The sequence below is a fragment of the Manis pentadactyla genome, chromosome 14 (assembly GCF_030020395.1).
Source record: "Manis pentadactyla isolate mManPen7 chromosome 14, mManPen7.hap1, whole genome shotgun sequence".
NCBI lineage: Eukaryota > Metazoa > Chordata > Mammalia > Pholidota > Manidae > Manis > Manis pentadactyla.
Window position 1 is genome coordinate 83061824 of NC_080032.1, and position 25927 is coordinate 83087750.

Below are 25927 nucleotides of genomic sequence, written 5' to 3' on the forward strand. Positions count from 1 at the left end.
GTGGTCCACCAATAAAACCCTAGAAACTAACACACCGAGAGAACATCATAGACACACAACAATAGTTATTATATTAATGAATGATTCAAGGGGTGCAGTCTATCCATTAACTGACCCATTCATTCAAAAAACATACAATGCCATTCATAGTTACAAGTGCTAGAAATACAAGATATAATCATTGGAACACATTAGAATATGTTTCTATAATAAAGGTAATGTAATAATAATAACAAACCTTTGTCAAATACATACTATGTGTCAGTTACTGTTCCAAGTGTGTTATGTCTTGTTTAATCCTTACAATAACATTATGAATAGGTAATCTTATCTGCATATTACAAATGCACAAACTCAGGCAAAGGAAGGCTAAATAATTTCTCCAACTTCAGGAAACAAGTGGCAGGGCCATGATTTGAACCTAAGTAGTCTGACTCAAGAATCTGTGAAATGCCAGTTCTTTATAGCAACTGTTTTATTGGGTTATAGTTACTTCTGTGTCTATATTTATTTCTAGACCATTAGTTCAAGTAAAGAGGCCTTATGAAGCTCTAATTACACAAGGAAGGTGCATTGCTGCGCTTTGTGGCTCTCACTATCTCTGGTCAATGAGGGATAGACAGAGGGTAGGCCTGTGCACAAAAAATTATGATTTGTGTAATTGGACTGTGAACTTGAACAATCTGGCATATAGTAAGCACTATGTACATGCCAACTATTATTATAACTTTCAAACATTTTTAGAAATGAAATCGCACATGGAATCCATGCTCAGAAAACAAATTTAAAGACAGGCAAATAAACAAGCTCCACCCCCTTGATGTTTCCCTTAGTTTGTTTCCTGGGGACCCTGCCACTCCAGGACAAGGTTTTGAAATCCTCCGTGGTAAACATTGTAGGGAAGCCCCTAGCAAAGGCTTTCTCCAGCCTACTTCTCACTCCTAAAACTCAAACCACAAGACCTAGTTTAGTATTTACTAAACGTACCTACGGTGAGGTCTAATAGTCATCTCTAACGTGCCTAAATGAAACTCTTTTATTTCCTACCTTTTGCCCCCACAACCACCCAGAATCCATTTCTCTCCACCTTTCCCATGTAGTAAAATAAATGTCCCCACCATTCAACTGGTTGTGAAGCCAAACTCCTGGTTCTTTCCTGTGTCTCACCTCATATTTATTCTGACCTGCTTAAAAACATTTTAACCTTATCCCGTTGTGCGTAGCAGAGCATTCAAAGTGGGAATTGGGAGCGCTGGGAGCTGAAGGTGATTTGCTCTGAGCCTTGCCTTCTTCTCCACCATTGATCTGTGTCCCTCACTGTTTGCTTTGCTTCCTAGAACAGGTCACCCTGCTTCCTGTTCCAGGGCTTTTGCACTTGCTATTCCTTCCCATCTATTTCAATCACTGTAGTAAGATTATCTGTTATTTGCAGAGGATGCATTCATAATGTCTGGAGCTCTCTCCCTGACCTGGTATTATAAGAACTGTTCTGCCTTATATATTCATGATGGTTCTTTCAGCCAGCTTTTACGGTTTATAAATCCCTCGCTCACCTCACTTTGCAGCTTTAAGAGTTTGTCCAAGATAAAGCCAAGGGTCAGATCATGAAGGGGTTTTTGTCATTTACTGGGGAACCTAGACTTGAACCTGGAGACCTTAAGATTTCAAAGCAAGAGTGTCTTGGTCAGATTTGCCTGTGAGAAAGATTGCTATGTCATTCAGATGGAGGCTACTTTCATCTCCATTTCACAGATGAGAAGTTTTAGGTTGAAGATAAATAAGATAATTAATAAATGCACCGATTATAAGGGGAAGAAATCAGAATTGAATCCCTATTTTCTAACTTCAACTTCACAATTATCCCCATTATTGAGGGCAAGGAAAGAGTTTTCTTAGGCTAAATGTCTGCTTATTTTTTCCTCTAAAATCATTTACTAAAATGCTTACAAAGTGCCTTTCTAGTCCTGGGAATAAAAAAATAAAAATCCAGTCTCTGTCCTTTAGAGTTCACAGTCCCCTTGTGTTTCGCCTTCAGTTTGGTTTCCATCCAGCCACCGCTTCTCTCCCCACTGAGGTGATTTCTTCCTCTGCCCAATCTTCCCTGTGGAGAAGGGAACAGAGGCAATATCCTTCTGTAGCATTTGCATGGAGATTGTCCATGTTTCCGTTTGAAAGGAGCCTGACCATTCTTGTGGCAGCTAAATTGGGTTGGAAGACAAATAGGAATTTGACCAACAGCTACGCTTGATGTTGTTCCTACAACATGAACAAGTGTTCTGAGGATTCTGGTTACACAAACCATCACATAGTTTCCAAGAGAAGAGAAACTGAACCAGTGAGGCTATGAACCTCACCCAAAAGGAGCGTTTGTCCAGAACATTCAATGGCTTCTTTAATATTAAAAGAGAGGAAAATAAAATATTTATGCATTCTCAGGGGTTTAAGCATTCTTTCACTGTGTCATCTCTGAAAATATTGCATTAACCCTGAGGGTCATAATAACATTTTTGGTTTAAGGGCTATCTTGATTATAGGAAAGATGATCTTACACAATAAATAGTGTCGGGTCATCTAGCAGATGCATAATAAATTCAGTGATGGAAAGGAATGATTAATAGTGCTAATCACTCAAACAGGACTTTCGGCTTTCTCAAACCACATTCGTTTTAACCTTGTAAGAACCCTGTGATTAAATGAAGAGCAGGTAGCCATGTGACAACTGAAGAAAACTCTAGCACAGGATAAATAATTAATTTTAAGTATTGGTGGCTATACAGGAATAAAAAGGCACATCTCTGAACTCCCAGACTAATCTTTCCTATTAAACTATATTTACATGGTAGCAAACAAAAACACAATTTCAGATCTCAGACAGATCTAGGTACGGAACTTTTTACATACTATTTCATCTGTTCCTTTAATATGAGACATCTGAGTAAAAAAAGCATACACTGGGACTTTTCTGAACACTATACCTACCTTCACTCTTATTACCCTTTTTTTTTTTTTTTACCTCTTATGACCTTTTACCTCTTATCAACTCATTTTTCCTCTGCATGAACTTGGGCAAATTATTTAATATTTCCATACTTCAGTTACCACATGTATAAAATGTCTCTACTGTATGAGATTGTGAGGATTAACTGAGAGAATACATGAAAAATGCTTAGAAAAGTGCCTATCATATACATGGTTCTCAATAAATGGCAGCTAGTACTGTAATTGTTGCAATTATATTAATAAAAATAGCTCTTTCCCTCATGTGTGACAAACCCACCTAACTCTAATAACTGACAGTTTTCTTTACATTCTGATCATTTTTATTATGTTTAATTATTTCCCAAGTGAGACCACATCGTGGCAGCCAGTTTTCAGATATTCCATCTTTTATGGACCTATTTATAAAACCCCATGCTTTATAGACTTAAGAGAGTTGACAATGGTAGAGACCGCCATCTTTATTTTAATAAGTAATCTTAATTAAAGATTTTAAATTAATTCAACTTCCTTGGATATTTTGTTGTGAGAGTAGATCATGCCAGGGCCATACTTGGAAAATATTTATGCATGTTCTTTATTCAATTCATTCAATAAACATCCATTGAGCACCCAGTGGTCTCTGCCCTCAAGATATTTACAGTCCAATAGGGAGAAAACCATATCAATAAATAATTCTAGCACATATTTCCTTCTTAAGGCTTACTTTGACATAAAGACTTGCATGCAGGTGGTTTGTTTGGTAATGTGGACCAGAAAGCAGATTTGAGAGACAGGGAGACTGAACAGGGAAAGAGGAAAAAAACCAGGGAGGCATGTGTCATAAAACTGGCCATTTCAGGCAACTGTGCTTGATTTTATGGTACTGTCCAAAGAACCTTAGGAAATATGTCTCTGAGCTATCTGCCCAGGAGACAAAAGAAGGATGCGTGTGTCCATTAGCTCCTGTAAGCCAAGTGTGTCCACACCAACTGAGCTCTCCTGGGCTTTCCGATTGCATCCTGTATGTGTTGATCTAACACCCACAGACATCTCATATTCTGGCATCAGAGAAACCGTGGAGCAGAGAGCTAGAGGTACATATCTTAAAGCCCAAGATGAGGCACTGTCAAGTTTCAACTTCATGAATCTTGTCAAAATCTGAGCAGATCTGGTTGCCATCACAATGGTTGCTATAAAATGTGTGGCTTAGAATATATAAAATTGCACACAAAAGTTGTCTGATACAGTGCACCTCTTGCATCCCTCTGATCTGCTCAGGGTCTGTACTAAATCCAGTATGTGGCAGAATGTGTATCGTGGGTGAGACCAGCTACAAAATTTGCCAAGACTTAATACAAGGGATTAGGTAAAAAATAAAAATAAAATTTACTGAAGTCCTTGTTAATTGATATTCATTATCTCCCTCCTCCACTATCCTTTTTAGATTTTTCTCACTTTTGTTAGCACTCCAACTTAACCGTATTTCATGGAAAAGTGACATAGGTCATCATCGCTCAGACATCTGAGCCCTTAGCTGTCTTCCTGTTGTCAGGAAGTGAATGTTATCATTGCCCATTCATCATTAGCACTGGGCATGGAAACAGATGTGCCCAGTGAGTTCCCTGAGTTTCAGACATTCTCCTCTACCTGCATTTTGTAGAAACAACCCTAGCTCTCTCTAGAAATCAGCCTGATCACTACCAACTTTTTAGTCATTTCATTCTTTGTCTGCTGGCATGTAGAACAAATGAATTTTTATTCTGTCCTCGAATGAAGCCAGTCTCCCTAAGGAACTAGAGTCTCTGATCAAGCAGAAATTAAGATTGTCAAGATAACACAAATTCCACCAGTGGTATTTGAAAATGATGGTGAAAGGGGCCGGTCCTACTCCCATCTCTTGGCCATTTGACCCATCTAGTCTCTCTATTGAGGAGATTACTCCAAGATATTCGGTATAGATTCAACACACATACTGTATCCTAGAGGACAGCACCCAGCCCAACACCCCAACATTTGGCCAGTGTTAGCCCCAAGCTGGTACCTTAGTTGAGCTTTTAACTGGACATCGCACCATTCTAATACCATTCTAATGTGTCATCTGCCTCAGGATGCTAAGACATGTGGTCGGATGAATGGAGTCCATTTCTGTGCACCCAATGTTATACCTCTTTTATCATAACACCGTCCACTTGGTCTGAAACAACATGTGCAGGGTATCAGGCTGAAAGATGACTTATTCTGTAAGCTCTTAAATGGTGGTGCTGGCCAAGGTATTATGGGTAGAGAAGGCAAGCCCAAATCCAGTAGATCATTTTGTTTAAGATAAATCACTGGTTTTTTTAGGGTAGCAGGGATCTGGTAAGATCAAGTTGCTTTCAAGTAGAAGGTTGGTTTTACCATATGAAGAGCTCAGTGTTGTCCTCTTTGCTGGTAGTTCAGACATTCAGCCATGGCCATAGCTAAATTGGAGGGATCGTGCACTTTAGTCCCGTGAATAACCCCCATCACTGTCACCGTAGCTGCCTTCTTGGGTCCTCTGTATAGAAAATGATGTGCCTGAGGATAGAGACTGGCTGACATCTGCTGTATTATTCTGCCTGACTGTTGATTGCCTCTCTGTAGTGGATGCTGTCTGTGGGCATTAATGCTGATACAGAGACCTCACACTTTGTGCCCATCCCCCAAAAGTCTATCCTCATCCTGTCTCCAGATCTCCTTTTCCTGGCCCTTGCTCCTTCCAAGCTACATGCTGCACTGCCCAGCATTCTGTTTGCATGCTTACCATGAGCTCATTCTCTGACCACAAAGGATAGATACCAAGTGCGACACTCAAAGATTTTCCCAACTGGTGGATGTCCCCACACTGTCTTTTCAGGACATCCTGAGTGAGGTTATGGTTCTTTAGTATTCAAATTACAACTACAATATTTTCATAAGCCCATCTGTGAACTCATCCCCTGTTTCTCCCTCTGCGTCAGTTGACCTTAGGAAACCTTCCGAGAGGCATGCTGTGAGTTGTGGAAAAAAACACGTGTTGGATAAAAATGTGTGTCATGGGAGTCTGGGATGCCACGTATAGGAATTTATTTCTGCCTTCTGCACCCACCCAGGCCCAGCCTCAGACATGTACTGTACATTGCTGCTGTGGCCATCCAATCTTGTTACTTCATGGGTCTGATACTGTCCAGCTCACGGTGGGCACCTCAGGTTTATCATAACTCCTTGGTGCCCCACGGCCTGACGTTTGGTCTTTTCTAAGGTCCAGTATGACATCAGGGCCTGTTTCTCAAATGATGAGGAGTTCTCTGCCAGAGGAAGCACAGCCTTCCTCGAGCCCTAGAGGTGTTTGTTGTGAGTGTTTTACTGGAGCTTGCCAAAGACCCTGTATTTATTTATTTATTTTTTTTTTTTTGAGAGGGCATCTCTCATATTTATTGATCATGTGGTTGTTAACAACAATAAAATTCTGTATAGGGGACTCAATGCACAATCATTAACCAACCCCAAGCCTAATTCTTAACAGTCTCCAATCTTCTGAAGAATAATGAACAAGTTTTTACATGGTGAACAAGTTCTTACATAGTGAATAAGTTCTTACATGGTGAACAGTGCAAGGGCAGTCATCACAGAAACTTCAGTTTTGGTCACGCATCATGAACTATAAACAATCAGGCAAAGACCCTGTATTTAAATCCACCATGGAATATTGTATTAGTTATGAAACACCGTGTATTGCTGCAAAGCAAAATACTCCAAAACTAAATGGCTGAAATTATTTTACCTTCCAACTAACTTTTTTTTTTTAATTGAATGTCCCTGCATCCAAGTAAGTTTATTGCTGGAAGCGGTATTCTTATTGTGCCTTCTCTTTCACCCATTCTCATTTATATGGGATGGGAAAGGTGAAGATGTGGACCTCTCTTCCTTTTCTTATAAGGACATTAATCCTATCATGAGTGCCCTACTTTCCTAACCTCATTTAAACCTAATTACCTACTAAAGGTCCCATCCCCAAATACCATCACACTGGGAGTTAAGATTCAATATATGAATTTGGGGGGAACACAAGCATTCAGTCCGTAACTCATCTTTCCTCCTTTACCCCCAAAACAGTCTTAGCCACTTCTCTGTAAAGTGAGCCAGGGATCTTTTCATTCATCCTACTTCTGACACCAACAGCATTAATTTTTGCTCATGGGGTCTTTTTAGTGAATTATTCCAGCCATGTGACCAGCCTCAAATATTGAAAACCCCCAGTTTCTATGGAAACCAGCTGCAAAGTCATCATTGGTGAATCCAATTATTATTACTAAACAATGCTGACAGGTAATTACATCCTATCTCCAAACAACTCATAGACTCATAGTTTCAAAATATAATTCATCTCAGTTTGTATATTCTACAGCTTTGGTTAAGGATCCACACCATTCTTCAGGCAACTGTGGAGATACGCGTGCAGTCAGTAAGTATGCAATCCAGTCTGGCTGAGAGTAACCCATACTTCACACTAGGAGTCTGACCTTTTCTGTAATGGGCCATATAATAAATATTTTAGGCTTTGGGGCCCATATGGTTTCAGTTGCAATTACTAAACTCTGCTGTCATAGTATAAAAATAGCCATAAACAGTGTATAAATGAATGCGCATGGCTGTGTTTCAATTAGACTTCATGTGCCAAATGAGGCAGGAGATCAGATTTATAGCAGGCTGATCCCTGCTGGACACCATCACTTCTGCTTACATCTGTACCTCCTCTGAATCCAGCGCAGGTGAGCATCTCAGTAAGTATGTTATATCTAGCCAGCACCTCTGACCATCTTAAAGGTCACCACCTCTCCACTGACCACCAGCAATACCATATTCACTGCTCTTGACTGTGAGTGAACCAGTTCTATGATCCAGTTCTGAGAATCAGTGTTTAAGGAGTATTTCTGTGCCAGCTGTTGTAGTTTGATTTCCCTGAAAGCAAAGGCTGAGACAAGAACCTGGCAAAGGATATTTTATTTGGGATATGATTCTAGGACTTAAGAGTTAAGTAATGAGGGGAATGAGAGAAAGAAAGAAGAGAAGAAAATACAACGAGCATTGTTATCAAAGTCTCTACTGTGGGTAATAAAGATGTCAAGAGAAGCAGGCAGAACATTTCCTAGAATTGTCACTTAATGGCACAAAAGATGGCGGGGGGAGGATTGTATTCTTTATATACCAGCTTTCATCCCATAAGTGTTGACAAATATTAATTACCCTGAATTTCTGGACTGAGCTGCACAAGCCAAGCGAGGTCTTGCAAGTCCCTGAAGAGTCAGAGAAAGCCCTGGAACAAACAGTGGAAAGACATATCGTGCACTTTTGAAGTGGGATGCTATCAGTGCAAGGTGACTTGAAGGTTGGGTTGAAGTCTTATCGCTGTCATCAGAGGTGGGTCAGAGGAAGTGATCCAGGGTGCCAAGGGGTATAAAGGGCGAGCTGGCACATAAGGGCAAATTCATTGGCAGTGCTAAGTAATAGCCATCTGCATACACAGAAGCCTCAGGTACTGAAGTCCTGGTGTCCAGGAGGCTCACAGGCCGAGAGGGTGGGGCAGACACTCCAGTCTTGGCAGGGACTAAAGTTACGACCAATTGTCTAAACTGGCTGCCACTTCCCGTGTCACAATCACATCTAATTATATAATCCAAGATTATAAGCAACGTCAAGAAAAAGCAGATTGAAGGCAGTTTCTACCTCTGAGTTCAAAATGAGAAGTGCCCACTATCCTCTCAACTGTCTGCACGAAGCCCAAGCTGGTCAGGCCTGTCCTGCTGCCCAGAGGGACTCTCTCCGGTGTCAGCTCCAAACCAACCAGCCCTGAGCATAAAAACCTCACAGGCTTTCTCCTGTCTTTCTTCTAGGAGCCAGTAAACTGCTGCTCAGAACACCAGAAGCTCCTGCCTCATGTTTTATTTTTCAATTCTATTCCCAAAGAGCTTCAGGATACTATGAGATAAGAGAAAGAAAATTTAAAAACCTCTGTTAGCACTTTGAATATAAACCCAAAACAAGGTCGAAGATAAACAAAACAGAAAATCATTACAAATAAGATGCTCAGTATAATTTTATGTCAAAATGAAAGAAAAAAAGCTATAATAAATCTAAATGTCAATACTTAAGTGAATTGTCACATAAATTGTTTTGCAGTCATTTGAAAATATTACATACTACTCAACTAATGTTTTTAGAAATATTTAAGGATGTTAAAAATGATCACAGTATAAATGCAAGTGCGGAAAGTTGGAATATAAAAGTACATATACTATCACTGACTCTTCATTTTAGATGAGTAAGACGGCTTATTTTCTTTCCACTGTAGGCTTGACCTTCTTGTTGAGGGCCTTCCCGGGAATGAAATGATGGAGTAGAAGGAGATTGTCCACAGGAATGTTCGCTTAAAGGAAAGCGAACTAAGGGTCCTTCCTGGCAGATCCCCAGATGCGTGTGCCTCTGAGATAGAAGAGCTGGCACATTCTGTCCTGGCCTCTGACCACAGGTGAGAGGTAAAGGGCCCAGGAAGCCTCAGATGACTGGGAACCAGACACTTCCAAATTGTCCACTGGGCTTGTCAGGTTCCCTGTGGCGGAGACTGAAAGGTAGTACAGGCGTATGGTGACTTGTTCTAAATGACCTCGGGGAAATTGGGGCACTCTTGTAAATACAGTAACAGAGAGAATAAACGTCTTTCATCGCCTGGGAATGCAGTGAGCAGGGACTAATGTCTTGTGGTTCTTTCTAGGATAATAAAATGTAGTGTCTATGGAGTTCAGCCTGAAAATGATTTCAGCTATTTCAGGAACACCGTCTTCGAGAATTTGTTGACACCTCAGCAAAAGAAGGATCATTCTCAAGTAAGTAAATCAGTTTTCAGAAGGTAAGGAATCCTGATTTCGTGAAATAAAGACAGTCTCCTTAGATCTAAGGGGAATCCAAGACTGAACAAGAGGAAGAAAGGGAAGACAAAAACTGTAGGCTAGGATTTTGAAAAGAGATTGGGTGGAAATTCTGTAATTGGAAGATCGATCTTCATCTGTGGGTTGGAGGTCGAGCGGGCAGCAGCTAGTTTCACTTTGAATCCTTGCAGTGGTTCCTAACCTCGCTTTTTCCAGGGTTCTCCTCGGGGGCTCACACATACTCTGCGCAGCACTGACAGTAACAGAGGGGTAAAGCCACAGCCCTACGCCTCTGAAATTATTAGATGGAAACTCTCTTTTACTTTAGAGAGAGTAAAAGCAGTCCTTTAATTCAATAACAATGTTGGACTTCAGTAGGATCTTTAGCAATCATTTTATTCCTAGCCTAGGAATGTTTTTGCTCCTAAAAATCATGGAATTCCCAGGTTCTATGGGTGAGAAAAACTGCATCAGAGACATAATAACAAGAAATCTATTTTTTAAAAATACATTGCCTGAGTCACTTGAAATTTTTGAAGTGACAGGATAGATACACTCCTGAGGGAAAGAAAATTTGAACTACCATATATTTGTCTTAAGCTTTTTAGAAAATTAATACTCTCCCAGTGATATTTTGTCCATCATCTTTTGATCAGACTGTGTCCATTTAAAGTGTTGGCAACATCTTTGCGCATCAGCAGGATGCAGAAGTAATATACCTTGTGTACCCTCGGAACCATTGAACCGCCAGTAGTTTTCCGGTCAGTGGTCACCTCTCATTTTTTGACAGACCGGCTTTTCCATTTAATGTGAATCTGTTTTGAGTTAATTTTCAGTGAAGGATAGGCAGCATTAACTATGAGTCTTCTTATCTGGAGCAAATGACCTACCAGAAAAAAAAGACATGAAGACACAGTGTTAATATTATATAGAAACACCGCAGTTTTATTAAGTCATCTTCTGTCTCTGCATAGAAAAAAGAATCCAATTCAAATACTGGCCATCACCAGATGGAAAAGTTGCTACTATAAAACCCACAAACACCAGTCATAGCAAGTAACCGAGATCAGCAATGTAGCTCTCTGAGAAAGTTATGTTAATAATTTACTGGCCGTCATGTATTTTAGTGCCCTATGCTCAGAATTCTTGGTTCCTCTCTGTTCTAGAGAACACCATCCTTTTTCCTATTTTTTATTTTCAATGATATATCTAACATATAACAGCAGCAACAATTCAAACACAAAAGTGAGCTGTTCACCAAAAACATGAGCATACCATTCAGTGATGGTGCTTGAGAAGTTTTAGGAAATTTTCAATGTGGCATTGCAAGTGAAACATGCTCTGAGCAATCATGTAGAAGCAGGAATGTGCACGGCATGGTTTGAAGCTAGCAGGGAAAGTCACTTTGCTTTCTGGAGGTGAGTAGCCGGAGATAAGCTAGGGACAGGTATTGGCTGGTGTCTACTCTCTTGGAAAAGGAAGCAAAGAACTCATTTCAGCTACTGGCTACCGGAGGACTAGATAATGTATAAACCATTATCACAGATTACATGTAAGGATTAAGTCTCAACAAAATTGTCAAGGGGATGAAATGTGTCTTTGGTTCCACATTTTACCCACTTCAGTGCTATAAGGCTTTCTTTCCTAAGCCTCTTTAAAATGTGCATGAAGTTCCTCGTTTCATCGCTAATTGCAAAATTTTGGTTAACATCTTCAACTGTTGCCTCAGAGATGCCCAATGTATATTAATTAGAATAAAAGGGTTATTAAGGATGAAATAGGAAATGCAAGCTTAAATCAGTGGATGAGGAAGAATCAGGGAGGGTATTAATTAGCTTTCCTAGTTTCCTAAAATGAGTTACTATAGGTAGGGTTAAAAATTGCTCTATTACCTGGGATCCTAACCTTTCAGCTAGAATTTATTTTTCTCCCACGTCTATGTAAATCCTCCCGGCAGTAAATTTCTAACTTTGCAAAAGATGAAAAAAGAAGAGAATTAAAGAAGTTCTCAAGTACCTGGCAAGAGAGATCAGAATATTTACTGCTGGTTGGTTAGCCCACATCCATGGTGAACTCACCTTCTTCCTTCCATGGAAGCTGGAGCATATAAACAGACTTATCCAGCCTTCCTTAGAGCTACAAATGGCCATGTCACATCCTTCTGTCCAAAGAGACTGAAGAAAAGGTCTTCTGGGGAACATCTGGCAAACTTGTTTCACTACTAAAGGGGACAGAGATAGTTGGCAATGCCATTTCATGACTTGAACAGGAACCTGATGCCTAGAGCGGTGGCAGCTGTCTTGTGAAAATAAAGGACAGATCAAGAACTTCAGAAATGCCAGATCTGATATCTTTGAGCTGCTTGAACACCAGCTGCCACATATTTCTTGCTACGTGAGAAAATAAAATCTTTTTACTCAAAGCATGGTCAGCTGGATTTCCTGTTTCTTGCAGCTAAATGTACTATCCTTCTAACAACAAAGAGCCAACATTGTAATCAATTGAGCATTTTTCCTTAAATATGCTTATGTCAGTGCTGGGATCAGGAGGGAGTGGAAGTGAGGCACATCACACGAAACCATGAGGATGCAATTCCGGCGGATGCAGCTCCCGCCCTCCACACCCTCCCTGTCTCTAGGTTCACTTCAGGCATGGAGGAGTCTTTCAGTTTTTACCAAAATATTTAGCACCCAAAGCTTCACATTCTAGGTTGTTCAACTAGCTCAGAAATATCCACCTCACAAGGAAGCACATGTATAAGTACCATTCACAAGCAAAACTAGTAGACAGGGCAAATAATTATTGAGCACCTCGTAGGTACAGATCCTTTGCTATTCATTTTACATATATGATCTCATAAATTGCATTTAGGTCTGAGAGCAAAGTTTTTTGTCTTCACCACACAGGGGAACATAGAAATTACTTTGTTGTAAGCAATGGTTTCTAAGAAAGGATGCAGAAAACAATAACCCAGCAAAGTAAGATAAATTATTTAGATTTTACCAGAATGTAAAACTATATATAACAAAAGATGTCATTAGAAAAATGAGTAGAATAGCGTAGGGAAAATATTCACAAGGCTGGAATTTAGAATATATAAAGAAGCCATACAACTTTATAATAAAAGGACAAACAGCAAAACTACTTAAATGAACAAAATACTTGAACAGACACTTTACAAAATAATGTATATGAATGACCAGTAAGCAGATTTTTAAAAGTGTTCAGTGCTATTAGCCAGGAAATAAATGTAAATTAAAGTCACAATGAAACAGAGCTACGGGAAAAGCTAAAATTAAGAAGACTGACAATATCAAGTGTTGATGAAGACATGGAGCAACTGGAATTTTCCTACACCCTTACATTGTCTTACAATTACTTAGGGCGAGGAAACAAGAGAGTTCTGGAAATTTATTATAGAACTAAAGCTACAGTGACCTAAATCCCAGAGACAATGAGAGAAGTTTCTGGGGTGACCGTAAATGTCCTATATCTTGATAGATGTTTGGGTTACATAGATATGTTCATTTGTCATAATCTAGTAAACATTCATTTAAAATTTGCAACATTTATTGTTTATAAATTGTGTCATGAAAAAATATATATACAGTAAACAAATATTGAACTTTCAAAATAAGCATTGTGAAGTATTTGGGTAGAAATAAACTGGTGTCTGCTATTTGCTGTGGAATCATACATCATTGAGGGCGAAGAGTACAATGGATAGATGGCTGGATACTCTGTGAAGATAACATCACACTGATGGTAGAATCTTCGTGGTGGGCAGCAGCATCCCGTGTGTTTATAACCTGATATGAACCAGCTTTGGAAAGGTTTGATGATCTTATCAACAAAAATGTCTCTTTAGTGGAAAACCTTTCAGGTCTGTGCAACTCACAAATGCCTGCTCCTGGTCAACCTGTCAGAATCTGCATTTGAGCACAGACCATTTGCAGTTGCATCTGGTGAGAAAGAGATGATCCCTGACAGTGCACTCTCAGAGCATTTCCCCAGGACTATTCATAAAATAGGCTCCTGGCTCTTTGCTGAATGCCCACTAAAGACAGAACCATCTGGAAAGCAGAGTATAGAGTGATCGCTATTTTTCCAAGAATCAAAGCAAGGTGGAACATTTCTGAATGAAACCATGGATGTTATTCATAAAATCTGGGCCACATGAGGTTAGAGGCGTATTGGTTTCCAGTCTAAGGATAAATTGGCCATCCTTGGCCTTTCAGGAAAATGCCCACAGATTAAGATGATGAAGAACACATGCCACTATTTGAAGAAAGCCCTAAGTGGGATTGATTGGCAAGGCAACCATAACAGCTGTGTCCTGCCACAGATGGACGGAAGGATGCCACATGTTTTAATGTGGTGAAGACAGATCTGGGTCCAGCTGCTTCCGAACAAGCAATCCGGCCACTTTGAAAAGGTTGGAAGGAATCAAAGTTGCCAATCCTTATATCAGGTTCCAGGAGGGGCTTAGATTTGAGCAATTCCATGTTGGAATTTGGTTTGAGAGCAAAAAATATCAAGAAATGTTTCCGTAGCAGAGTTCCTTAATGAGAATTCTATACCTAGCAGACCTTAGAGAAAACATAGATGTAGATCTTCCCCCAGCCTGTCTGGAAGGCTTCTGCCTACAGCCTCCTTTCTTTCAGCAACCCTGCCCCTTACCACTACCCAAAAGTCTCATCTTCTCATAATATCCTGGACATCCATGCACACACACATACACATATGTACATATACACTATATAATGTATATATGCCCACTAAAGTGACAAATGACTAATGTTGGACAATTTGCCTTTATGGAAAAATCTACAGCATTCAGTGAAATGTACCACTGATGGTTGAATTTCAGGCATCGGTGATAAGTTGAAAAAATACTGGAGGCAAAAAAGCATTCAATACATAGTCATTTATTCATAAAGTAGGTACTAACATCCCCTCTGAACATCTTTATATAAGCTATGCTGAGGAGTACAGTGACATAGAAGTCAAATTTCCTTCCCTCCAAGAGTCTGCAAATAGGGTTTAGATATGTACATAAATAACTAAATATTCAATCAGTGCCTGATAAAGGACATAGGACTCTAAAAGATCATTTATTTTCCGGAAGTTCAGGGAGTAGAGAAAGAACTTCTAAGTAAGGTGCTCGTGAGGGGCTTCAGGGTAGAGGCTGATAGTGAGTTTTCCCTGAGGGACTCAACTCAGGAGGCTGGGAAGGAGGGAGACCATCTTGGTGGGGCAAATGCCGTGAGCAAAGGTTCAGAGGGAAGGAGGTCTGGAGAATGGGCACCCCTAATTCTTATGTGAGTGATCATCTCAGGGTGTGTCGACTCACATTGGATGTGTTGACTCACTTCTGCAGAACAGTGAAGGAAACTGCTATTTACTATTCTCTGTTCCCTGAATTAGCAGCTCTCTCACAAGCCGTATTGTTCTTCATTCTATAACTTTTCATATAAGACTCAAAATCTCTTGGGAACCATAGTCTACTGATTTATGGTCTATGGAGTTTGAGTTACATTTGAAAAACACCAAATATACTTAAAGCAATACAGTCCTTCGAAAACCTAGTTTTTGTTTTGTTTTTTTTCTCCTTGCTGAAATCAAATAAACTCTATACATTCCCTCTGAAGTTACCAAACTCTTTGCTTTATTTCTTTAATAAAGTGGAAAACATTACCCATAATGTAGTCTCACAATTACCTTGAGACTATCTTATCAACACTTCTATTTCCAGGCATTAGTGCAGTCATTTCATTTCACAAACAAAAAGAAATATTAGTGATAATTAACAGTCTTGTAAATGAGTAACAATGTTGAATAATCTGGTCTTAGCATAATAACTAGGAAATTAACTGAGCTCATTATTTTAATTATTTAGATAGACATTTTCTATGTGCATGACAGATTCAGAAGCTTTGTCCTCTAAACTAACAAGATATGAGGAATTATTATGGAGAGGGTGATTATCATTGTTGGTATTATTCCTAGCTCTGAAGACGTGCACGAATCATAGCACCTAGGACCTCTATAAGGGAAAGTTCACTCAAAAGTTAAAGGCCAGCACCTAGTTAGTTTCAGCATATTTATGCTCTGCAAAGATCCTAAGAAATCTGAGAGTACAAGCAGTCATGGTTGACAAATGCTGTAAGTTCCACCTCTATTTTAAACCTTAATTCCTGCCACTATAATCTCTGCCTCTGTGCCAGGGGTACCATTCTGTGGTGTTTGAAGAATCCATATTAGAACCCCAACTTGGGAGTAGAATGAGATGGAGATTGATTAGAGCTCCTCGAGAGGTTGCAGTGTGCTTGAATTGTAGGCACACATCACAAAGCTTAGAACTTGCTGAGCAGTGTGGTCTGGCCAGGGCACTGGCACTAAAGAAGTGAATAATCTGTAGGTCATTTTAAAACAGTCATAAAGCTGGTTAAATGTTGGGCTGCTTTTTATCACCATATGCTGGTAATTCTAAACAATGCTATAATACCTTTGCTCACCAAGAAAGGCTGCTGCCACAACCCATCTCTTTGGCCACTACTATGCCAGGGTCTTGTAGGGCATGTGGAAATCCACCCTAACAGCAGCATCCTATGTCAACCCAGCAGGAGCAGATGGAAAATTCTCTTTAATCACAGCATCTGTCTCCTACCCATGAATTCCTGCACCTCATGGTCGGGGAAGGGATGCAGAGAAGAGACTAATTCACTTTGCTAAAGGCAAATTAAAGCTCCAGGGGACAAAAGTCAAGGAGAAGGAGATTCACAGTGTGAAGTTAGCTTCATCTGACTTACTGAAACCTCTTCATGCGTGCATTTAAGCATCGATGTACTACAATTTGTAGCAGACTTGTATCTGTCTACAAAACCAGGGGTTTGTTCAGATATCAAAAAATGTTGTAATGCCTGCCCTGTGCTGGGCACTATGATGTTCTGGAGGCCTAGATTAGAACGGTACACATGCAGAGACATGTGAAATGCAAACACTTCTACTTTTTAAACTAGTGAACCTGCTAAATCAAACATAAGCACTCCTTTCCATCAGAGACATCAATTTCCAGTGATAGGACAGGGTAACCCTATACTGAAGAGGGAAATGTTTTCCCTTATTGCCTCATAACTACTTTGTAGTTTTCCCTGGAAACATCAAGGCCCATTACCATGCAAAGTGGGGTTCCTGCTGTGTTCTCTTCCACCTGAGGACCTATCAGATAATCAGAGGAACCACATTATTTTTCAACAGCTGCTTTCTTAGTAAACTCAAGAGGGGCTTCAGTTTTGTTATTCTTATAAGGACTCAGATTATTTTGTCTTCAATCTTTCATGGGTAGGTGGGCCGTTGGGGAAGTGAGGTAAAGAGAAGGCAGAGAAAGCAATTGCAGGTGAAGAAAGGCACTGGAGAATTCCTCCAGTGACACACAGATGCACATGATCTGCACTGAGGGGAGAACAGAGGAACAAAGAGAGTTTCTGATATAACAGACACATTCCCAGTCATGGTGATGAGACTTAACATTACAAGGCCGTTTGTCACTGACAGTGCTATTTGATGAAGTATTCCCATTATGACACACAGGGAGTGGAATGTGCCTCGGGTTGGTTATTGATTTTTTTTTCCCAAAAAAAACCAGCAAGATTTTCTCTTAGTCTGATTCATTGAGACACCATCTCTTAGTCTAATTCATTGAGACACCAAAGAACATGGTTTTGAATTCCTCCAAAGGATAAAACAGATGCAAAAGAAGGCAGTCACGTGAGCTGATGCCAATTAGCTAAACCCAGGAGGGTGCTCTGTGAGTTCAGGGTTTCCTTTCCCCAGAACTGAAATGCTCTGCAGACAGGTGCCCTTGTGATTAAAAGTGACATCGCTGAGACCTCAGAAAGCTTCTCTACAAATTCTGCCTCATTAAGAACCTTTCAAATGGTGAGATAACTTGCATAACTAGACCGTGGAGGATTCAAGCGTGAGTGTTGTGTTATACTCAATGCTCTTTTTACAATTCCACTCTTTCACAAGCCTTGGAGTGATTTAAATTGCACTCGCTGAACTAAATACAAGTTAAATATCAGTCATGTAACCACCAACGATGACCCAAAGCACAGATCAAATTCAAATAGATAAAAAAAAAAAAAAGCAGAGAATGAGAAGCATGTGACCTCTGTTTGTCAGGGGCATCCTATGACTAGAGAGGCAGTGATGCCACCCTTAAACTAAAGCAGTGGCAAGTGGCCACTGTGACTTGGTAGTCAGAGGTGACATACTGTGATGCTTTCCACCATAGTAGAAAAGCATGAGTTTCTTATTGTTTATTCATTAAACAAATATTTTGTTGTAGATTTGAGGCATATCCATATTCAGTAAGAAGTAGAAGGCTGCCAAGATGGAGAAATTCTGGGCACATATTGGAAACATAGCTGAAGAATTTTCCAATAAGGAGAGAATAAGAAGACCTCATCTCCTCTGCAGTCCAAGCAAGATACTATGACTTTGTGGCATCAAGATTTCAGGTAAGAGGACAGGCAGTCAGAGAACTTTACTCTTCTATGAGGCCTGTGATAGTTAATTTTACATGTCAACTGGGTCATAGGGTGTCCTAAGATTTGGCCAAACATTATTCTGCTTATGTCTGTGAGAGTGTTTTGGATGAGATTAACATTTAAAATAGTAGACTGACTTAAGGAGATAGCCCTTCCAAGGTGGGTGGGCCTCATCTGATCAGTTGAAGTCCTGAATAAAACAAAAAGGCTGACCCACCCCTGAGGAAAAGAGAGCTCCTCTTGCTTGGAACTGGAACACTGACTTTTTCCGGCCTTCAGACTTGAACTGAGACATCAGCTCGTCCTGGGTCTGGTGCCTGCTGTCCTTTGCCTGGAACTATGTCATGAGCTCCCCAGGTCTCCACCTTGCCAATTCACCCTGCCGTAAATTGAAACTTGTCAACCTCCATAATCATGTGAGCTATTTCCTATAATAAATGAATAAATGCATACATACATACCTAAGCAGCAAATAAACACACATATACATATATACATCCTATTGGTTCCATTTCTCTAAGAACCTTAACTAATGCAACACCTAAGGGTATTTTTCTCAGTCATGAGTTATTTTCCCCTCCCTCCCTTCCTCCCTTCCCTCCTTCCTTCCTCCAAACAAGAATACAGACAGATACTTACTGTTATCCCAAAAACATTCACTAAATACTTGATTAGATTTCTGATAGTTACTTTATCTTTTATTAAATTTCTTCTTGCACTTGGGTACCTGGGTTTTCTATTCTATTTCATTAGTCTATTCATATGTTCATACCACTCTTTTTTTAAAAGTTGTTTATTTTTTCAAATGTAGCACCATTCTCTTATAACTATTGAGATTGTATGCATTTGAATATATGGTGTCCCCTTTCTCCCTTTTATTGCTCTCCTTTTCTAACTCTCTACCAGGTGTTCTTTTTTTTTAAATGTTTTATAAATTAAGGGATAATTTATAAATAGTGAAATGCATAGATCTTAAATGCACAGTTTGATGAGTCTTGAAAATGTTACATAGCCATGCCCATTTCAGTATACAGTGTTGTATTTTTATTTGTTTTGTTTTGAGAAGGAATATCCTTATGTTGTTGAATCTTCCTATCCACATATAAAGTATGTTTTTCCATGTGCTCAGGTCACTTATTGTGTCAACAAGCGTCTATTCTATCAAGCCACCAGGAATTTGGAGGTTATCGGTTACAGCAGTCAGCTTTGGTTTGTATTCTCTAGTCTCATCATGCCTCTGTTATATTTGGCTACATGCCCTGCTGTTAAGTGCTATTAATACTCAAGGGTACCGTTTATCAGCATAAGGGAATTTCTGCAAAGCACCACTAGGTGTCCTCTACGAATAACGTTCCCAGAGCCGCTGAAGGACAGACTGAAACTATTTTTCCCTGTTCATAAATCCCTTCGGCTCTGCTGGCTGAACTCATCAAAAGCTGGACCAGGACTCCACCCTGCTGCCATCATTGCTAAAGTATGGACCAATTCATCGGAAAAAATGGGACTGTTTGTTCTTTTTTTAAAAAAAATTGTTAAATAGATCATTCTTCTCAGAAACAAAAGTATAGCCTTTATCACATTATAAAGATTTACTTAGTACCAGACACTCGCTGATGATTTATCTGAGAGCTGGTTAAGAACAGATTTGGAAGAGACAATTTCCACCGTCCACCTCTCTTCTCCAGCACTTCAACACGGCAGGAAAACGGTTCATATAGCATCGAGGTCGGCTTCAAAGGAGAGAAGTAACAACAAAGTTGGAACATTCTGGAAGCGAGTGGCTGTTGCACATCCCTTGATTTTTATGTGTATGCTTGGAGAGAGCCATTGGAAATGGTTGACGATCATCTTAAATCGCTTTGGTTAAGCCACCCCATTCCCCACTGGCTTTAATATTCCTATTTGGGTAAGAAAAAAATAAGAATAAAGACAAGGAGGCCAGATCAAACAAAAGCTGGTAAAGTAGAATAGACAAGACTTAGTGTCATCTAGGCTTCAGGCAATGAGAAAGGGAGACATACTTGAGAGGTATTTACTTAATCATAGTATTTATTTATTTACAGCAAAAGAGGTAAAATGTACAAGATTTGGCAGCTATTTGGTGTTTTGGGTAAAAGAGAGGGAGAGGGAGATGTCAAGAAAACTCCAGAATTCCAGAGTTGAGGCTACTGGACATGATGTTACCTCTTCTTCCTAAGGCAGGAAAAACTGAAGAAGGAAGAGAATTATGGTACAAGGACAGAAGGAAAATGTTTTCACTTTTTAATGCGAACGTTTCACTTTAATTTCGATACATCTGGAGGATGTCCAAGTGAGACTATCGAACAGATTGAAATCATTCTGAAGAAGAGTTTGGTTCAAGAAGAGGGAGTAGCAGAATTTTTACTCTTCTCTGCTCCCTCAAACTCCACCAAAAACAAATTTAAAAAATAGAAGGAAAATAATCTTTCTTCAATGAAACATGGAAAAGGACAACCACAAGCCACAAAGTAGGAGGGAGAGCTGCAAAATACCTCAGGTCTAGACTAAGAGTAGAGGGCCCAGAGAACCAGCCCTCGCCTCCTAGTACCCAGACCAGGATAACCCATTTCCTCAAAAAGTTTATGTCACCGACACCATAAAAGTTCCTTTGATTAGTGACCTGAGCTCTGTGCGTGTAGGAGTCCATGAGACAGGAGGGGTCCTCACAGGACCCAGGGTGACATCTCAGAATGCAGGCAAGGTACAGTAGAAGGCCAAGTCATGCTGACCTGCCATGTATCTGTGTGCGAGGTGGGCGAAGAAATGTGGGTGTGTGTCTGTATGTGTGAGAGAGGAAAGGCGAGAGAGGAGGGGAAGGGGAGGGAAGGGACAGGACTCCCACTATACTGTCCTTGCCAGGGGAGACCTCTGGAGGTGAAGGGGGTTGAAAGACAAAGGGAAGCCGCTAAAGCCAGACCACAACAGCGCTTGTGACTTAAAAGGTTTGGCTGTTATCCTACCATGTGATTCATTTATTTATTTATTCATTCGCTCATTCTGAGCAAGTGGCTGCTTCCATTTGATGATGAGTAATAACTAAAAAGAAACCAGGATGGGCTGATACCTAAAAACATTGCCAAAACAAAGAGAGAGTCCACACATGCAAAAGGCAGATGAAGAGCATAATTTACCCAAAGGAAATAGAGGGGTTACACAAGAAAGTGGATGAAGAGTAGTTTTCCTCGTGATATATTGAAGTTGTGATCTCTGTTTAGAAAAGACAATAGGAATGAGATAGGACTTGTCATAGTTATTTTCTGGTTTTGCTGCCTGGCATCCACTTCCCCTCCCCTTAGTAACAGTACCTGCCCTCATGAAACTGAAATGCTTTGAAAGAAAATAACCCAACCTTCATCTCTAGGGGTAATGTTTCAGCCACAGTGATTGGTTCAGGAATGGACCTGTGACCTACATTGGTCAACTCAAAATGAAGCCATCATTTCTGTGCAACATTTGAGATGGAAAAACCTTTTATTCTTTTATTTCCATGTGAATGAAAAATGAAGTTCTGGAAGTTGCTGGTGGCCATTTCACTGCCACAAGGGGAGCTCTTGACTAAGAATGGACCCAATGTCAGAAAAGCTAATTTGAGAAGTTAGAGGGGGAGAGAGAGAGAAACTAAGTCCTGAATAAGTAGTTTTAACCCTGGGTAAACTCATTCCCTGGTGTCTTCAAGATCCAGTCAATTTTCTCTTATTATTTAAGCCATTCAAGCGAGAGTTATTTATTGCCTGTTTCAGAAACATTCCTTATTGAAACACAAGAGATGAAGAAAGCACATTTATAGCGATAGGCGACATTTACTGAATGCAAGTTTGGTGCCAGGCACAATACTAAGCACTTTATATAAAGTATATCATTTAAACACCATAACAAGTCTAAATATAGGTACTATTATCATCTCCACTTTATAAATGAGATAACTGAGTGACCCAGATGAGATAAATAATCTTTCCAAAATGACAGAGCTAGTAACGAATAGAGCAACAACGTGAACCAATTGAATCTAACTCCAAAGGTATGTTTAAACAGCAGCCAGAGTATCTTCTATAAAAGACTATTTAGACAATATAAGAAGATAAATTAAGAAGATAAACATAGAGAGGAACATAGTAAACTGTTCATCTTTTCCTATTCCATTAGTTTGGATTGCTTCTTCTTGAATACTGCTGATATGGAAGTTGGATATACTTATCGTCTCCCACATTTGTCATCTTTTCTATAAAAATGTTTATATCCTTGTTCTTTTCCAGTTAATTTTGTGAGACTTCTTCAAGTTTCTTCAAGGAATTTCAGGGATATTTATTGGGTTTATTAAAATTTTGGTTGCTTAATTCTTCCTTTTCTGGCTTTTCATCTTATCTTTATTCACAGATGACATGATCACCCATGTCAAAATGTTAAGAGACTTGTGGAAAAGCTACTAGAATTAATAAATGAGTCTACTAAAGTCAATGGGAGGTTGATATGCACAAATCAACTGTATTTCTATATAGTAATAATCAGTATTTAGAAACCAAAATTCAAAAGGCAATAGCATTGGCAACAGCATCAAATGATATAAAGTAAGGATCAATTAAACAAAGCATGTGTAAGATTTGTATACTGAAGACTTTCAAGCATTGCTGAAAGAAGTTAAAGACATCCTAAAAATGAGCCGATAGAATTAACAGATTTCCAATCATAATTCCCAAGGGCTTTTCTGGTAGAAATTTTCCAGCGAAATTGAAAGATTTATATCAACTACCTTCAATATTTACTATAAAATTACAATAAGTAACAGTGAAATCCTGACAGATATAAATCATGCAGAGTCCAAACAAATATATAACAAAACAGAGTCCAAAAATAGAACCATACATACATAATACATTGATTTTCAACAAACATGCCAAAGAATTAAATGAGGGAAAAGAAGTATTTTCAACAAATCATTAAGAATAGTTGCATCTGCATTTACAACCAAATGAGTCTCAACTTTATCCTCACAACGCCTACAAAAATTAATATGGATCAGATCATACAACTATATGTAAGAGCTAGAATATAGTTTCTCTAAAAGAAAATATAGGAGAAAATTATTTGTGAACTTGGAATAGGCAAGATCACAATCTTACAAAGATTTCTTGAGTAAACGGTTAGGGGCGTGCGCTGTGTATTCTCCTCTTTTCTTGTCCCCGCCGTAACAAAGAATTGAAGGGCAGAGACACAGTAGTGAAGCAGAGTAATAATAGTTTTATTTAAAGTTACTTAAAGAGAGAAAAAGGGCGGATGACCTCAGGGAGGAGAGGTGCCCTGAAAGGTTTAAGCTTTATTTAAAGAGAACAAGCACACACTCATAAAAGAGGTGTGTTGAAGGGTTGAGATAAAGTTTTATGAAAGTTACACACTTAGAAAGTGCAGGCGACCTCAGAGAGAGGAGCGCACCTGAGGGCTTAGGGTCTGGGGTTTTATAGGCGGTTGAGGATTTTCAGGAAAGCGAAAGAGGGCCAGGCGTGGACCGGCCGAATTGTTCCAGGATGTCTATCTTTGTTAAGGCATTGTTTCTTTTTTTTAACTCAACACAGGAAATATATACTGCTTTGATTCCTTTCCAGGATATCAGCTTCTGTCTGGGAGCATATCAATCAAGACTGTCTGCCCTGCCCCCAAGATGGGCTGAGCCACTGTCCATTTGATTAAAATGCAGTCTTAGCTTTAAGGTAGACTTCTTCCTGAGTAAACTCGGCCTTTTAGCAGGTGCTAAAGTAAATCTTACAACGGTGTGTTCTAACCGACACAGTGAAGACATAGGCTATGCTGAGATACTTTTCTTTATCTGGTGAGTATTCAGACTTCTAGGCCAAGTTGCTCCTGGCCTTCTGAGCTTTCTATTTTTAACTGGTTAACTCTTTAAGTCCCCTCTAGTGAGCTTTTGTGGCTTTATTCTCTTTCCACCCTGCTCATATCTATTTTCCTGCCTAACAAAATCACATACACACACAAAATAACTCATAAAAGGAAAAGATGTGATAAATTACACTTCATGTAAATTAAAACTTGTGCCCTTCAAAAAATAATGTCACAGAAATGAAAGACAGCCCCAGACTGGTAAAAAAATATTGCAGTGCATTTATCTGGAAATGGACTAGTGTTGAGAAAATATAAAGGACTCTTACCACTGAATAATACAAAGATAATCTAATTTTAATAGTCAAAAATATGAACAAACATGTCACCAAAGATATAGAGGTACAGCAAATAAGCATGTGAGAAGATAATCAGCATCATCTTTAGGGAAATTAAATGAGCTATCACTATATACTCACTAACATGTCAAAAATTACATAGATGAACAACACCAAATGTTTGCCAGGATGTGGAGCAACTAACACCCACTCAACATTATTGATGGAAATGCAAAATGATAAAGGCACTTTGGAAAACAGTTTGAAAGCTTCTTAAAGTGAATACCTGCAATTCCAAACCAAAGCTCATACCTAAGTATTTACCCAAAGGGAAAAAAATGCACATGTCCACAAAATACATACGGAAATGTGAAGGACAAAAACTAGAAGCAACCCAAATACAAATTAACTGGTAAGTGGATAAGAAAAGTATGGTATACTCATAACAGGAAACACCAATAAAAACAAATGTACTACTGTACACACAGCAAGAATGAATCCCAAAGCATAATGGTAAGTGAAAGAAGCCAGACATAAAGGGCTACATATTGTCTGATTCTATTTGTATGAAATTTTGAAAAGGCAAATGTAAAATGACAGGAAACAGATCAGTGGTTATGAGGGACCTAGAATGAGGAAAGGCAATTTACTACGAAGGAACTGGAAAAAACTTCTTGGGGTAGCAGAAATGTTCTATTGTGATATAATGAGTTATAAGAAATACATATTGGGTCATTCATATGACCCAATATGTATTTCCCAGTTATATTTGGTCTTTATCCACAGTTCCTAAGAACACTAGAGTCTTAAAGGTGAAATGGGTGTTTTGTCGTGTTAATGAGAGACTTTTGGACCCCACCACCCACGGGCAGGGGCTGGAGGCTGAATCAGCCAACGGCCAATACTTTAGTCAATCTCAGCTATGCAGTGAAGCCCTCACAAAAGTCCCTGAGAAGAGTTTATGCTGCTCTCCCCTTCTCCCTCCCCTGCCCTCCCCTCCCCCTCCTCTCTCTCTTTTGCTGTGCTCAGTTGGATCCTTCTTCTCAAGTGGGGGGAACATCCATGCTCGGGGAACCAGAGCGCCTCCACGTGCCCCCGAGCCAGGCCCCAAGCCTCATGAGGACAGAAGCTCCTTTACCTGGGACCTTGCCCTATGCATCTGCTCATCTGGCTGTTAACTTGTATCCTTTATGGAGTCCTTTATTAAACAGGTGAACGTGGGTGTTTTCCTGAGCACTGTGAGCTGCTGCAGCAAATGAATTGAACCTAAGAGGGACGTTGT

The 25927-nt window shown here is 39.6% G+C and overlaps 1 long non-coding RNA gene across 1 annotated transcript; it reads left to right on the forward strand.

Moving 5' to 3' along the window:
• Positions 1-9334: 9334 nt before the first annotated feature.
• LOC118914562 (uncharacterized) lies at positions 9335-19473 on the forward strand. The gene is made up of 3 exons (XR_005025665.2): positions 9335-9505; positions 9749-9860; positions 18256-19473. It is a non-coding gene; the product is annotated as an uncharacterized LOC118914562 (long non-coding RNA).
• The last annotated feature ends 6454 nt before the right edge of the window (positions 19474-25927 follow it).